The following is a 5,011-nucleotide window of genomic DNA, read 5'->3' as shown; positions in this document are numbered from 1 at the left end:
TGTGAATGTTCCCATTGCTGCGTATGTCCGTGCAAACGTCAGAACTCTGCAGCATGGTGGCGTTAGATACGCACAGGGCCGGGGCGCAATGGATGACGCATCTGACTCCACCTACCTGTTTGAAATGCAGCTCACAGCTTCTTCACACACCCCAATTTATCTTTCTCATGGTCCTGAAGCCGGCATACGGTTTGAATTCCCGATCTGCGGGAATGAGAATCTTTTCACTGTCTCGCGTCAGTCAATGTCCCTGAGAACATCGGAGTCAAGTCACAGCGCTGTCAGATGAGGGGAAGCTGAAATAACCCCACACGCTGCTCACGGGCACATTTTACTTTCCCCAACTCAACGCCTCATTTTCCAGCATCATCCAGATGAAGCATCCCTTCGGGTCTTCCATCCTGGCCTGACAGCGTTGATTTTAAATGGCTGTCCAGCCAGTGCCGATTCGTTTTGGCGGAAAAAATCTTCCTTATCTCATCCCAGAATTTCTTGCCACAGAGAACTGTGCGGCAGAGTTCATGTATATATTTCCTTGGATGGTATTTTGTGAATAACATTCGTTTGCTGGTTGCTTGTATCGGGTATTTCATGTTCATTAGCCGTTGTTTAATGCTGAGAGGGTTGAGTTATCTGGAAATCATTTCCCCAATGTCTTTTATGTAAAGTAATGTGGCTAGGATTTCTGCACACGTTGTGTCTGCTTGTGTCAGTTTGTTGATGTGAAATCGGCACACTGGGTTTATTGGGTCGGCAAAAGTGCGGATTGCAGATGCTGGAAACTAGAGTTTAGATCAGAGTGGTGCTGGAAAAGCACAGCAGGTCAGAGAGCTTCCGAGGAGCAGGAAAATCGACTTTTCGGGCAAAATCCCTTCATCAGGAATAGAGGCAGGACGCTTCCAGGGTGGAGAGATAAATTAGGGGTGGGGGTGTGCTGGGCCGAAGGTAGCAAAGAGTAAAATAGGTGAATGGGGTGGGGATGGAGGTGACAGGTCAGAGAGGAGCGTGGAGCGGATAGATGGGAAGGGAGATTGGCAGGTAGGACAGGTCAGCTGGAAGGTTTGAACTGAAGCAAGGTGGGGGGAGGGGAAATGAAGAAACTGGTGAAGTCCACATTCATGTCCTGGGATTGAATTTATCCGAGGCGGAAGATGGGGCATTCTTCCTCCAGGCAACGGGTGGGGAGGGAGCGGCGATGGAGGAGGCCCAGGACCTGCATGTCCTCGGCAGAGTGGGTTTGTGGGGGGGGGGTGGGGGGTGTTGAAATGTTGGGCCACAGAGCGATGGGGTTGATTGTTGCGGGTGTCCTGGAGATATCCCCTCAAGCGCCGTGACGTGACACTGCGAGGAGTGTCCAGCCTCCCCAATGTAGAGGAGACCGCATCGGGAGCAATGGATACAAGAAATGACATTGTTGGATGCACAGGTGAAAGCTTGCTGACGACCGCGGTCGAGGTTCGATTTCCGGGCAGGGAAATAATTTTTAGTAGAGCTGACAGGTTGCATCCGCATCTCCCTGGTCGTCTAGTGGTTAGGATTCGGCGCTCTCACCGCCGCGGCCCGGGTTCGATTCCCGGTCAGGGAAGCCTTTTTCAGTGGTGCAGGCTACCCATTCTTCTTAAATGCGCTATGCAATTATTTATAGTAGTTTCTGGGTGCTGCAGTGTTTCGTGGCTCGTTGAAACAGTGTCCTGATTCAGATTTGTTTGTATGTGCAGGGATGATTACTTCTGTAGTTAAGTTCTTGGTTCGTGCGGGTTGTTTTCCTGTCGACGCTGTTTTGAATTTTCCATTGACTGTTCGCTCCACTGTGACATCTAGAAATGGCACTTTGTTGTTGTTCTCCTCTTTTGTGAATTTTTTGTCAGCGAGGATATTGTTGATGGTGTTGTAGGTTTCCTCTAATTTGTTTCATTTTTTGATGACAAAAGTGTCATCACTGTAGCGGACCCAAAGTTTGGGTTGGATCCTTGGAAGGGCTGTTTGTTCGAGTCTCTGCATTTTTGCTTCTGCTAGGAATCCTGATACTGGTGGTTTCATGGGTATTTCGTTGATTTGTTTGTAGGGCTTGTTCCTGAATATGAAGTGGGTGCTAAGACACAGTTCCACGAGCTGGATAGTGCTATCTTTGCTGATGAAATTGGTGCTGTGTTTGTGTCTTTGGTTCTTCGAGCAGTGTCTCCAGTTTTCTTTGGCCACGTTGATGTTAATGGATGTGAACAGGGCTGTTATATCAAAGGACATCATTATTCCATCCTCTTCTATCTTAGTGTCTTTGGTGTTCAGGAATTCTTGGATGGAGTAAATGGAGTGACGTGAATCTTCGACTTGGTGTTTTAGTCTTCTGTGGAGGCCTTTGACTAGTCTGTATATTGGTGTTCTAAATGGTGAGACTGTGGGCCTGAGGGGGGCTCCTGGTTTGAAGAGGAGAACAACAACAAAGTGCCATTCTTAGATGTTATAGTAGAGCGAACAGTCAATGGGGAACTTCAAACTGGCGTCGACAGAAAAACAACACACACAAACCAAATACTGAACCACAGAAGCAATCGTCCCAACACCCACAAACGAGGCTGCATCAGGACATTATTTGAACGAGCCACTACACACTGCAGCACAGAGAAACTCCGAAGAGCACAAGAGAAATACGTATATAGTGTAATTAAGGAGAACTGGTCCCCAATAAACCCAGTCCGCCGATTTCTCAGTGATGCTTCCAAGCTGACTCTCAAAACTTCGGTTTGTCCCTCCATTCTTTCCTGTTTGTTTTTTGTGGGTTTTGAAAGCTTTCCCAATCCTCTGTCTGAGTATTAGAGTTGGAAAGTTATGTTGTGGCTGTAGAGGTCATTGGTTAGACCACTTTTGGAATATTGTGTGCAATTCTGGTCTCCCTCCCATCAGAAGTATACTGTGAAAATTGAAAGGGTTCTGAAGCACCAGTGGGTCCACAGAGGGGAAGAGGCCCTTCTGCTGCCCTGCGTATGGGAAGGCCTTCAGTGATTCCTCTGCCCTGCTGACGCACCAGTTGGTCCACTCCGTGGAAGGCTGTTCTCCGGCCCCAAGTGCGAGATGGCCTTCAGCAGTTCTTCCCACCTGTTGAGACACCAGTGGGTCCACACTGAGGAGAGGCCGTTCTTCTGCCCCGAGTGCAGGAAGGGATTTGCTCTTCCCTCCGATCTGCTGGCCCATTGCGGGGTCCACATGGGAGAGAGGTCGTTCAGTTGCCCTAAGTGCAGCAAGGCCTTCAGCAATTCCTCAAACCCTGCTGAGACACCAGTCCGTCCACACCGGGGAGAAGCCGTTCTCCTGCCCCGAGTGTGGGAAGGGCTTTATCCGCTCTTCCAGCACCAGCTGGTCCACACAGGGGCGGGGGGGGGGGAGGCCATTCTGCTGACCTGAATGCGGGAAGGCCTTCAGCAATTCCTCCACCCTGCTGAAACACCAGTGTGTCCTTCAGCAGTGGGAGGCCCTTCAGCTGGCCCGAGTGTGGGAAGAGGTTCAAGTTTTCTTGCAACTTGCGGAAGCACCAGCGGGGGCACTGCTGCTCATTGAGCCAGCGACTGCACATTGCCAATGAAATGATCCAAAGAAACCGAAGACCGCAAGACCATCGGAGCAGAAGTTAGGCTATTGGGCCCGTCGAGTCTACTCTGCCATTCGTTAGAGACAAAATTAGTGCAGATGAGATTAGCTACAGGAAACAGGCCATTTGTCCCAACAAGTCCATACCGACCCTCCGAAGAGTTACCCATCCAGACCCATTTGCCTCTAATTAATGTACCTAACTCTATGGGCAATTAAGCATGGCCAATCCACATGACCTGTACATCTTTGGTTTATGTAAGAAGACAGGATCACCCAGAGAAAACCCATGCAGACACTGGGAGAATGTGCAAACTCCTTACAGACAGCCATCCAAGGCTGGAATCAAACCTGGATCCCGGGCGCTGTGAGGCCGCAGTGGTAACCACTGAGCCACTACATATTGCAACCCGAAGTTGCAAGCAGGAGGTTGGGAGAATACAGCAAGCCAGGCAGCACCAGCATATGGAGTAGTCAGCGTTGGGTATTAACTCTTCTTCAGGACTGAAACGTTGACTTCTCCATGAGAAACGATTTATGGAAATGATGCTGGGGGTTGTCGGGTTTGAGCTCCAGGGAGAGGCTGAATAGGCTGGAGCTGTTTTCACTGGAGCATCGGAGGCAGAGGAGTGACCTAATAGAGGTTACAAAATCTTGAGGGGCATGAACAGGGTAATAGACAAGGTCTTTTCTCTGGGGTGGGGGAGTCCAGAACGAGAGGGCATAGGTTTAGGGTGAGAGGCGAAATATATTAAGGGGACAATGTCTTCATGCAGGAGGTGGTACATATGAAATGAGCTGCCAGAGTATATGGGTCAGGTGCTGTCAAATGGGACAAGATTAATTTAGGATATCAGGTCAGCATGCACAAGTTGGACCGAAGGGTCTGTTTCCATGCTGTAATGACTTTGACTACTGGTCCTGATGTAATTTTAAAATAGAGTCCAAGTAAATTTGAATATTTCAATCTTATTGAGCTCACTTCCTGAAAAGTTTCAAATGAATCATCTGAGCGATACTGTTTAAACATGCTGAGTTGGACAAAGTATCCCATCAAGTTCAAGATAAACACAGAGTTGAAGACGTCAGAAGTCAGAACACCAAGGGGAGCAAAACTGATCACAATATTCCAGGTGCAACCTCATCAACGTCCTGTATAACTACAACATAACTTGCCAACATCTATACTCAGTTCTCTAATTGATGAAGGCCAGTGTGCTGAAACCTTTCTTGTCGCATGCAAAGGGACTTGGATATGATGCAGAGCTGGGCTGAGGAGTGGCAGATGGGGTTCAACCCTGCCAAGTGTGAGGTTGTCCATTTTGGAAAGACAAATAAGAATGCGGAATACAGGGTTAATGGTAGGGTTCTTAGTGAGGAGGAGGAACAGAGGGATCTTGGGGTCTATGTTCATAGGTCTTTGAAAGTT

The 5,011-nt window shown here is 48.7% G+C and overlaps 1 non-coding gene across 1 annotated transcript; it reads left to right on the top strand.

Annotated features, from left to right (window-relative positions):
* The first annotated feature begins 1,513 nt into the window (after nt 1-1,513).
* trnae-cuc (transfer RNA glutamic acid (anticodon CUC)) lies at nt 1,514-1,585 on the top strand. Its single transcript has one exon. It is a non-coding gene; the product is annotated as a tRNA-Glu (tRNA).
* The last annotated feature ends 3,426 nt before the right edge of the window (nt 1,586-5,011 follow it).

The sequence above is a fragment of the Chiloscyllium plagiosum genome, unplaced genomic scaffold (assembly GCF_037043375.1).
Source record: "Chiloscyllium plagiosum isolate Xiang-an unplaced genomic scaffold, Cpla_swu_hap1 HiC_scaffold_27, whole genome shotgun sequence".
NCBI classification, from domain to species: domain Eukaryota; kingdom Metazoa; phylum Chordata; class Chondrichthyes; order Orectolobiformes; family Hemiscylliidae; genus Chiloscyllium; species Chiloscyllium plagiosum.
The sequence above is the reverse complement of the archived record's forward strand: the minus strand, read 5'-3'. Positions and strand labels throughout refer to the sequence as shown.